The 12,093-nt window shown below is 40.0% G+C and overlaps 1 protein-coding gene across 4 annotated transcripts in view; it reads right to left on the bottom strand.

The window, feature by feature from the left end:
* CDON (cell adhesion associated, oncogene regulated) overlaps positions 1–12,093 on the bottom strand; it is a 99,182-nt gene that overhangs the window by 86,106 nt on the left and 983 nt on the right. For 2 of the 4 annotated variants that reach the window (XM_010829482.1, XM_010829478.1), the window contains exons 1-2: positions 12,035–12,093; positions 10,171–10,301 (exon numbers count right to left, since the gene is read on the bottom strand). The gene's annotated coding sequence lies outside the window, so the exon portion shown is untranslated. Of the gene's footprint in view, positions 1–8,655; positions 8,936–10,170; positions 10,302–12,034 lie in introns of those variants that run through there. The other 2 variants (XM_010829479.1, XM_010829480.1) reach the window with 2 other exon arrangements.

The raw sequence follows: 12,093 nt of genomic DNA on the forward strand, positions 1-12,093 counted from the left end.
ATATATATATATATATATATATATATATATATATTTATGACTGATTCAAACTATTATAAAGCAGAAACCAATATGATATGGTAAAGCAATTAACCTCCAATTTTAAATAAATTAAAAAAGAAAAGAAATAGTTAATGATTGACAAAAGAAATATGAGAAGAATCACTTAAAGTTACAAAGTTTGTATTCATTTTCTAACATATCCAAGAAACAGAAAATAAGATTAAGCACTGACCTCATCTGTCATGCTCAGAACACAGGGGTACCGTGGAACAAATGTTAAGAAAAAGAGCATTCAATTTGATTTGATATTTATTTCACAAGCAAAAATGTATATGTAAAATGAGATTTATTTCTAAAAGCCCCCTTTGCTATTTTCCTTACTGGGCATGTAACTGGATAGGGCTTTCAAACTTCATTTTCAGCTGGAATATACCATTAAAGAATTTCTAAGAATCCAGGTACCTGGCTCTAAAAAAATGTGTTGGAAAATAAGGATCCCTGTTGCTGGTGGGGGGGCGTCGGGGCTGGGGTGGGGGGGCGGCGTGGTGGTAATTAAAGACCTCTTTAAAGAGGAAAGCGCTTAAAAAAATACAAAACACCTGGGGGTCAATTTTACCTTGGGCAAAATTTACTTCACTATCTCAGTATCTTCCAATAGAATCTTGGATGCAGTTTGTGGTTTACAAATGTCAAAGACAAAAACAAAACAAGAAACTTCCTGGCAGTCAAATGTTTAGGACTCAGTACTTTCACTGCAGGGTGCCAGGGTTTGATCCTTGGTGGGGAAACTGAGATCTCATGAGTTACATGGCACAACCAAAAAATTAAAAAAAAAAACAAAAAACCTTAAAATTCAACTATTTCATTCTATTCCTAATCATACAAACGTGCACTTATAATCTAAATTAAGCTTAAAAACAAAGACCCCAGTTTCAAATAATCTCCTCTTCCAACATTAGAGATATTTTAACCCAACTTTGAACTACATTAAAAACTCCTGTGTGTGAAACCAATGCTCAATCTTTATTTTCCTCATGACTTCCCTTCTTATGAAAACTTTACTATTTCATACATTATTGCAAACAGGAAAAAAAAAAAAGCTTTTAAAACACTCTGCAAAGTACAAAGGACCCTATAGAATTATTTAAGAAATAACAACCATTAGAAATAGAGGGTAGAAGACAAATATTCTGTGAACAGAATGAAAAGAATCACAGGATAGGCGTCTAACTGAACTAGCAATTCCTCAGCACGCAGCTGCGTGAGCACAGGGGGGTCCCGGTTCCACCCAACCTGTCTGCGCATGCAGTGTCAGGACCGTCTTTCGCTCCCCAATCCTCTGGAAGCATCATTCTGATAAGTCTGCAGGGCACTCATTCAATCAAGGCCCCTGGCTTAACCAAAGCAATACTTTGCTCCTTTGTCACCACACTGCTTATTATTAAATTGCCCAAGTATTTCTGTAGTACAAATCCCTCTAGATGATTCAGGCACAAAAGATGCTAGTATTTCTCAGTGAATTAGAAAGAACTTTTAAAGCAAATGGGGACTGTTTGTCTAGGAAATGGCAAGTGAATGGATTCTTTCTCCAGAAAACTCACATTTCAACATGAAGGGGGGAAAAAAATCTTAATTGCACAAATGAAAAACTCAGAACTCAGTCTCTCATTCTTGATCGTTGAAGGCCTCAGGAGTTTAGTATGTGGTGTCTGTTAATTTGATTCCATGCCCAGCTGACATCTACAGTCACAACTCATTAAGTATTCAGTATATGTGTACAACACCGAGCTGAGAAAACATGGATCTGATCAAGGGCTGTCTTTGTTCTACAGGGTCAATTGTTTCCCTATCTTTTTCCTAATAATCTGCCTATCTGGAAGAGAAAATCTTCAAATAAGTAAAACCTTGACAATTTTTCTTTAAAACAATTTCTACTGTTACTTTCCTGTGGGTAGGGTACAACCTGGACTTACTAAGCTCATATTTAGAAACTCACTTTGGGAGTTAGCTACAAGACCTTATTAACATTAACAAGATGTATTCAGTCAAATCCCTGAGCTAAAATTTATTTGATGCTGCAAAAAAAAGATTGTCAAATCTCTGCACAAGCTTTATTGTTTATGATTTAAAATCCCACCGTGGCTGCAGTCACAGTGACAAAATTAAAATTATTTTAAGGCCTAACCACGGTGACAACAGCTCTTTTAAAATACATCCTCGAACACAAAAGGATAACAGATAATGACAATTTCATTGGCTAACCTAATAGGAGACCACAGTTAACAACCCATCTTAGAATGATTCAAAATTGGCTTTAGTCGCCATGAGGCTAAAAAAAAAAAAAACAAACTTTGGCTCTAAAGTGTATGAAGAAAATTCTATGAAAGGCGTTTATATGGATCTACAGTCAAACATGAATAACTTAATAACTAGAGCTTGGAATTAGGGATTCAGAGTAGAAGTTTGATCTGTTTTCGTTTTACTCTCAAAAAGGACTTGACCATAGTAAAGGAAGTGTGTCTAATATTCAACAAATAGAAATCAAAAGAACTGATTTAGAGGTCAGGCCCAATTCTAATCAGATTATAATATGACTTGAAAATATGTTCTTCAAGAGGAGTAAAAATGCAGAATTAGGTCTAAAATCTAACCCATCCATACTATAATCCTTCTTATTGTAAAACAAAATGTGTAATTTCATTTTGGAAGACCATCTAAGACTTAATGGAAGAAACAATAAAATGACCTGGTTTAAAAAAGTGATCAGGAATAGGAGAACCCACATGGTAATTTATGGACACAACACAATGGTAAGACCAGTGTGGTTCTACTTGGGTGTTTTAATAATCTATTAAGAAACATAAAACTATTTTCCCAGGATTCAGCAGTCCCAAGATCTACTGGAACAACTGTTTAGATGCATGGAAACCAATTTGAAATCCTGGTGCATCAGTTGTCATTAAATCATGGCAATATCTAAAAGCCTAATTAGCCTAATTTCAAGAGTGAACAGGGTAACACAGGCAGGAGGAAACACTAGATTCAAACAACGTCATTTTACTGGTGTTTACTGGAATAAACAGCACTTGTCTGACACAATCCCACTCATAGTCACATTTAGACATTCCCCCTCATATGACCATTTCAACAGCTGATTATCAAACTTTCAATATATTGAAAGCTATGTAACATCAATAATGAAGCTTAACTTCACTTCATAGAGGAGGATTCTTCATACCTAATCTCATAACTTCACACTCACCAACCTAGGAGGAAGTTTAAACCACTGAAACAGAGGTGAGTGAAAAACAGCATATCCGTTCCAGCTGAAGCTATGTTCACTCCTTCTTATTGCCTGTTATTCACTGTGCTATTTTGTTGCACACATGCCCTGAGGCTAAAACCATGAAAATAATCCAAAATAAATGGGCAAGAAAAGTCTTATCCCTAGCTTATGATGCTATTTCTCTTTTTATTGGAATACAAGAGGCTGCCAAGTTCTGATGTCACTACAGTAATTTCATGGCCTGATAAAAGTAGTATTTTATCCATTAGACATTCGTCCCCTTTGCCAATTTCACCTCCAACCAGGCAGTGTATGCAATTACTCACTGAACAGATTTCAAATGATAGTAAAAGAGAAAATACTAATTACTGTTATTCTGATACCTAAAAAGCCAGTAACTGTTAGAAATTTCCCTGGCAAGAGACAGAAAGCAGAATGTACTTTTTAGTGCCAGAAATCCAGGAAAACTCCTCTAATACTATGTATTTAAAAAAAAGACAATATCTGACATCAGCTCTCTGGGCACAAAATAACAGCACAGAACAAAATTAAACATCTTAAATACGTAAAATGTTTGACAAGCATTCCAGTGATAATGTGATGATAGAAGTCCTAATATCTTTAACATTTTTTTTTTTAATCCTAAGCTTTCTTTTAATTACACACTTCTGCCCTTAAAAATCCAGTGAGATCAGTGACTCTGCATGTCCCTGGGATTTCCCAGACAAGAATACTGGAGTGGGTTGACATTTCCTCCTCCAGGGTATCTTCCTGACACAGGTATCAAATCCTCTTGTGTCTCCTGCATTGGCAGGCAGGTTCTTTACCACTGAACCATCTGGGAAGCCTCGTAATTCTCTGTAGGAGTGAGTCAGTTACTTGGCCAGTGGTGAAGCTTCAAGTAAACTCAGGTGCGTACCTACCTAAAAAGGTAGCAGATATTTGTAAAGTGTTCTCATTTCTGCTAATGATATGCTTAGAATACTGGAAAGGGCCCCGTTTTCTCCTTAAGTGAAAAAGAATATTTGACATTTACTTGTTATTGATAAACTAAATTACATTTAAAGTGAAAGGGTCAACAAGAAGAGGCAGTCCTCAACTTTAAACTAGAGCTGGTTTGAGAAACTTTATTTATCCAATGGTTGTTTGGAACTCTACACATTTTTTCCCTCCAAAATTATGTACAGTTGCCCCCGCCTCTTATCCACAGGGGATACATTCCAAGACCCCTAGTGAATGTCTGAAGCTGTGGATAGTACTAAACCCTATTTATACTGTGTTTTTTCCTATACATACATATCTATGATAAAGCTGAATGTATAAATTAGGCACAGTAAGAGATTAACAATAAAATAGAGCAATTTTAACAATATGGTATAATAAAAGTTATATGAATGTGGTCTCTCTCTCTCAAAATATTGCACTATTATGAATACTGCTCTTATGATGATGATGATAGGAGGTGACCAAGTGCCCAACTGGATGTGATGAAGTGAGGTGAGTAACAGGCATTGTGATGTAGAATTAGGCTAGTACATATCGTCAGAAGGACGATCACCAGCTCCTGATAAGCCTGGTCACCCAGGCGTGACGAAGTGAATGGCTGGATGTCAGCGGCAGGACAATACTGAAGGTCTGGGGATCTTGGGTGGCAGCGGTGGGGGGAAAGTATTTCATTACACTACTGAGAACAGCACACAACTTGCAACTTATGAATCATTTATTTCTGGAACTTTCCATGTAATATTTTTGGACTGTGATTGATCCCAGGGAAATGAAACTGCAGCAAGTGATCCCTGGGGTAAGGGGGAACTATTGAATGTGATGGTTAAGTAGCACAGCCCCCTCAGGACAGCCTGTCTCATGGGCTCATACTGAAAAGGCCTTTGGGGGTCATGAGGTCCCAACTCTCACCCAAGGGAAAGATTTCTTCTGCAGCATCTTTTGCAAACACCACTATAACATGTCTAGCAACAAGGAGCTCACGCCCTTTAAAAGAGCATTTTCTGTTCTGAGGCAGCTTTAGTTGTCAACAGTTCTTCTTTTGAAAAAAATCTGCATCTTTTGAGTGCCCCCTCTGGGACAAAAGATGAATCATATATCACTATTTCAACTCTCCCCACCCCCAGTGAAATCTTGGCTGCTGGGGTTCTGATTTAAGAGAAAAGGGGACCACTTGCCCCCTGTAGTCCAAAGGAACCCATCCTGTACATGGCTGTATGTGAAGATGGACCTGGTGTCAAGGAGCTATGAAAAAGAAGATTTAATAAAATTACAAACGTTGAAAAAGACAATGTCTCCAGAGAGAGAGAAGTGGCTTGTATCCCAGCAGAACACCCAGAAAATGCTTCATCAACATTTCCAAGAGCAGAAACACACACTATTAACCTCAGCTGCAGCCCCTTCCAAAATTTAAAAACAAAAAACACACTTCTGATTCATCCATATCATCTGGTATTCTTATTTCACTGTTTGGTGAAATCAATTTTACTTATTTTGTAATAGGGAATTCCAACAATACCAATAGAAATTCCAAACATATAGGCAGAGACTGACAGCAACTGTTCAGAACGTTAGTGACTAAAATTCTTCTTCCTGAATCAACTGTGGGGTCCCATTCTTCAAAATTTTCCTGCAGTATAACAATATCCTTGCTCCATTTTCTTCCATTATGGGTGGATTTCCCCCCCCCCCAAGAATCCACTGTGTTGCTTTGCTTTCTCCTAAGAGAATATGATGCTAATGCTGAGCTAGTTATTGCTTTCCTTGAATGCACCATGCTAAGTATTGACTTTGACATTAAATCCTAAGCATGAACATTATCAGCTACCTTAGATGGTCCTTATTTTGAGGCTCCCTCTCTCCCTTTCTAAACACACACACAAGTGAAGGCAGTTATCAAAGGATTTGGTTCATGGAACTGTCACTGAAGGTGACGGAACCTTCAACCCAACTTCATGTACAAACGTAAGTTCTTTCTAAGATAGTGACTAGGACCTCATTTTCTAATGACTGAGGAAGAGATGTTATTTTCTTGTTTTCCCAATAACCACATACCTAATGTGCCAATAAAATGAACTACTATGAATTTCAAAATAGGCAAAAGATGCTAAAACAATTTGAAAAGCATGAATTCCTCCCATACACAGTAACAGAGATGGCTCTCAGACATAAGGAACAGTGCAAGAAACCAGATATAAAGAATACTTATCATGTGAGTCTATTTTTATAAAGTTCAAGAACAGGCAAAACTCACGTATGGTTGAGACTAGTCAAAATAGCTGTCCTCGGCTGGGGGCGGCAGCGAAGTCCATGAAGGGGCACCAGGGCGCCTTCCAAGATGAAGAAGTGTTCTACATCTTGATCTGGGTAACGGTTACCACACATGTGCATATATAAAACTTCATCTGGCTGTTCGCTCAGTATACATTAACTGTACACTTGTGTACATTTTCCTATTATACCTCAAAGGGGGGGGATGCAACATTGTTTCCAAGTGCCTTTTAAGTCTCAATTGCAAAATGAAGAGAACTGTAGCATACTGAAATTAGAGCAGTTCCATGTGCCCCCACTATTACTAACGTCAGAGAATTCCTCATTGTTTAATCTTCAAAAGAAATCACTTCTGGATCAAAGTAACAGACTAATGTGTACAGGAGGAGTTACCTAAAATAGCAGCTAACATTCATAGAGGTCTTACTGTATGCCAAGTGCTTTACTTTCAGAATCTCACGTAATCCACAAAACAATGCAGTTACTACCATTATTAGTCCCATTTTAGGGATGAGGAAGTCAAGGCTTAGATTGAAATCACCTTCCCAACTCATACAAATAAAAAGAGATGAGCTAATCTATGACAAGAATGGCTGAAAAGCAAGCTGTATGTCAGTTTCTTAATTCTGTTTACACAAGAGCAATATAAAAATATTGTAACCAAATGTAAGCAGAATATGTCTCAGTTCAGTAACATAACCTGTGTGTTTTCCCCCCTCTCAAGTAGTAAGGAACTGGACAGTTTCCTAAGTCTATGGTTAAAAGCACAGCACTGGTTCTCAAGAACTGAAGTCCTGACTCACATTCCAACTGACAGGTAGCAAAACAAAATCTGCTTTGGGATAGTTTTATTATCTCTGGCCATCAAAATACACCACACAGCAAAGTTCCTGAACAACTGTGAACAGAGAGGGGCCCAATGCTAACTTTAGTATTTACTCCCATTCATCCCAGAGTCTTTTCAATCTGGCCGTACTAGTAGACGGAGAAGGCAATGGCACCCCACTCCAGTACTCTTGCCTGGAAAATCCCATGGACGGAGGAGCCTGGTAGGCTGCAGTCCATGGGGTGGCTAAGAGAGTTGGACACGACTGAGCGACTTCACTTTCTCTTTTCACTTTCATGCACTGGAGAAGGAAATGGCAACCCACTCCAGTGTTCTTGCCTGGAGAATCCCAGGGACGGGGCAGCCTGGTGGGCTGCCGTCTATGGGGTCGCACAGAGTCGGACACGACTGAATCGACTTAGCATAGCATACTAGTAGAATGCAAGCCCGGGAAGAAGGTAGAAAAAAAAGTTAAACGTATTCTCTAAAAGACTTCTTTATTTTTTAAACGCTTAGTGTTAAACATTTAGGAGGCTCTAGTAGAGGACTACACAGGAATTGGATGGAGAGATCTGTGACACACAAGATTTTAATCAGAAACAAAATCTATCAAATAGGCTACTGCTCTCTGCTCTAGTTGAAAGCTACAAACACTGGAATTCACACTCATTTTTAACTATTCTTGGAAGATGAAAATCAATTAAGTAGAACGTCCAAGATTCAGAACTGCTCTTCCTTGAAAAACACATAAGAAACAAACCAGGCTCATAGTCTGAAGAGCGTCTGTATTCAAAAATCATTCAGGGGCAGGGGAAGAAGGGTGGGGTGAGGGCTGGGGTCGGGTGGAGTGGAGAGACATGCTGATGTTTCTCAAAAATTTTGCTTCAAAGATTTTACAGAATATTTGATAGATATATTTTCATTTATTTGTGGCCGCTGGCAAGTGTGCAAAGCGATGTCTTAAAAAATCCTAGCAGAGAGAAATTTTTCAAAAGACAACAGAAGAGACAGACATACCCTGCACGAAGGTAAATTCTGCGATAATGTTACAAAAACACAATAAAAGTCATATAAAAACAACACAGCAAACTTAAATATGCCTATTCAAACAAGCATTTCATCTCTGCAAAACACTCTGCTTCACAGAAAAGTCTGATTCTGCTCTTGGCTGAAAAGTTATTAAAACAATAAAGCGGCCCTTACAGGCGAGACCAAACTGTACCATGATTTTCCATAGTTATCAAAAGATCATTCACAGAAAACTTACCAGGTCTGCAACGTGTATATGCTTGTGCTTCGAAGGGAAAGCAGAAAAGTGACTTTCTGTACTTACAGTGGTGTGCACTTCAGGATAAAGACGCATCACCACAGTCGTGCTGCTAAGAAAGTCCTGGCCAGCAATCTGCCTATGGGTTGGGCTCTTCTCGTACAAGATAAGCTGTTAAGTCCTGCCTTGATTTTAGATCCACTAACATATGGAGTCTTCTAATGTAGCCTCTCTCCGTCCCCACGCCCACCACCACCCGCCCCCCCATCACCACTCGGCTCCCCTCCCTCTCCACACACACACATACACACATACAAAAAAGGCACTGCAGGGCAGAAATTCCTCAGGTGCTCGCTAATGGAATTCCCAGGGTCTTGGAGCCGCTTCGGGGATCAAGAGATCTCATCGCCCCTGCTGGGGTAAGGAGCAGCAAGTCTGTTCCATTTAATCAAATACAGAATGAATTTTCAGCTCTATTCACTAGCTTGTCTCCAGGGCTCTCAAAAGGCACCAGGCAGCTAGAATCACACACATGTGGCTCTTTTAGGCAAGTATAATTAGTTTGATTTTAAAAAGCCACATTAATAATATCACCTCAGGACCATTATTCAGGGGACAGATGACAATGATACTGTATGTTTTAAGCCTGACAATGGGGGGAAAGAGCACAGACAATGAGGGAGAACTTGAAGGATTAAAAAAAAACCAACAAACCAGTTTTTCATTTAATTGTAATCCAATATATTTAAAGTGAAATTAAATATATCCCATATACTATCTCTTCATTGTAATTGAAGAGAGTCAAGCTCTCCTTTCTGTTCTCCTGAAAAATGAGTCAGTACCACATATACAACATTTATAAATGGAGTGCTTATAAATCAATGAAATGTTTATGTATAATATAAAATTTAAAATACAAACAATAAAGCATTCTCTAATTCAAGTTAATAAAATTTCTTGAAAAAAAGCACCCATCAAAACCCACATTAAATCAAGTCCTTCAGAGCAATCTGTTTACCAACCAGACTCCAAATTTCCTTTCTAATCTAATTAGTTTCTATTAAGTAGTAAGATCATATGTCTATAGAGACTATCCCTAGACGTCAAGGCTTCTCTTCTGATGTGTTGCCTTAGCTCCACTCTTACACAGTAGAAATGCTAACCACAAGGCAATAGCTAATGTAACAATGTGTTAACAAATAACAAATTTTTCACTTAATGGTTTTAAATTTCTGATCTCCAGCCTGATTTTGCTACAATAAGGCTTAATTCTTGAGATCATTTTTCCAGTATTTTACTTAAAAACAGTACCGATTCACTTACAAACAGTACCTAAAAATCTTACAGATTTTTAGTCCAAAGGTCTGCATAAGAAACATTTCTAAAGAAACAACATTATACTTCAACTTCCATTTTGACAAAACCATTAATGAAATTATCTAGAAAGTCGCGAAAGCATAAGGGCAAAAGTGGGAAAAGAAAAAGAAAGCATGAGAACTAGTCAACAAGTTTTACCTGAAATTCTTTGAGCCCAGCCCTATGGCAGAAGTTCTTACTCCAACATAAAGATTCCTCTTACAGATGGGACGGTGGGGAGTGTCCTATCTTAAAATGAACTTAATTCCTTCCATGCACAGGCAAGCCACCTGCAAAGAAGACAAGTAACACTGATTTAGAAGCCAACCTACACAAGGTAGATCTGTATGCTCCAAGTCCTAAGGGTTCTCTGTGCTTCCTGGCTGGAGGGTCAGAGCTGTTTAAGTACTTTCCACAGAAGAGGAGGCTGATGAGAACCATGGCAATCAATCAAGGCGTCCCAAGTGAGTTACTACACAAACAATAGCACAGTACCTCTAGTAACTGATTTTCCTGGTTGACTAAACTATTCAAACAAAGACAGATTTCCCAAATACTATATCCCAGTTTTTGCATGAAAGTTAAACAATATACACATGTGTGCGTCTGTGCGCGCGTGTGCGTGCGTGCGTGTTTTACAGAAATATAAATGTTTCTGCTCCACACGCTGCCAAACACACACCCAGGGCACGTCTTTACGAAATGAAACAGGTTTTCTCCATCCTTCTCATATAACTTAGAGTATGAGGCAGTTTATTTCCACATGTGCAAAACAGAAACTACAGTATTTGGTGCCTCTCTGGGTTCCTAAGAATGCTTTCTAGTTAAGCACTCATTTAAATTTTCCAGAAATTTTCTAGAGGTCCCTTTCATCTTGTCCTAAAAGTTGAACTACTCCCACATTCTCAGCTAAAATAGACTACTCCCCAAAAAATGAGCTATAAAATGTAATAGACTGTTTAGAATTATACTGAGAATAAACTCATTTCATGCTCCAGCCCCCTCCCACCCTCTCCTACCAGACACTGTCCACTAGGTATGCCAAGAGTCAGCTCGAAAGTCTGCGGCTTGTGGCATCAGTGAGGCAAGGAAGGAGAATTGGCCTTGTTCACCTTTACTGGCCACTGGCCTGAGACTGTATCTCATGTTTCCTTTTAGTCCAGTCTTCTGTTTCTCAAGGTGTCTGATTTAAGGACACAGAGGTTAATGAGGTTCCCTCAATTCTAGATGCCAACTTGGAAGGCAGCCTGCCCTTCAGGCACCTGCCACCCTCTGGAGTCTGAACTGGGAAAAACAGGCATTCTGGAGAAATCTCTTTGGAGAGCCTTCCACCTGATTTGGTGGGCTGGGGAGAACAATGAAGGGAAGGGCGAGAGAGGCTCTCTAGCCCCTCGGTGATTTATTACTGAAATTCCTAGATGTGGAGAGAATGCAACAAAGGTCTGGAAGCTGCAGAGTGAAATAAATAGCGGGCTGTAATGTATTTAGCAAATGATAATGCAATCCACAGAATGCTTTACAGAGGAGAAGGAAAAAATACGCTCCCTGGGGCTGGGAAGTCACTGAGTCTGTGAAGGCAGAGAAAGATACATTGTGCAGGAAATTTCTCTTGATTCTCCCTACACATAAATCACTGTCTCTCTCGGGCGCTCCGCGGGGATGGAGGTTGAGAGGCGAGAGATCCGGCTCCCTTGGGAAAACGTGCCCGGCGCCCCCTGCACCCCGCTATGCTTCATCTCACCTGCCCCAGCGGATCATTGTCAAAGAGATTGTATCGTGTCACTGACACCTCACCCCGCCTCCTCCACGAGGTGGCTCAGAGTCCCCAGGACCGGGAACCTAGGAGCTCCCCGCTGCGCATCCTTCAGTTACCCTTTCCAGACCCCGAACGCAGCCTGGACCCCCAGCCCTCCCAGGCAGCCCGCTCCCCCGGACCTCCAGCTCCCAAGCCTCGTGGCGCCCAAGCCCGGTGTCCCCAGGCCACCCCTCCCGCCCACACTTAGGTGCGACCCCACCCCCGCACCTCTCAGCGGGGCTGGCTAAGCCCCCAGACCTCCTGCGCGGCAGCCGGCTCCGAACGCC

Source organism: Bison bison, unplaced genomic scaffold (genome assembly GCF_000754665.1).
Source record: "Bison bison bison isolate TAMUID 2011002044 unplaced genomic scaffold, Bison_UMD1.0 scf7180017864506, whole genome shotgun sequence".
Lineage (NCBI taxonomy): Eukaryota > Metazoa > Chordata > Mammalia > Artiodactyla > Bovidae > Bison > Bison bison.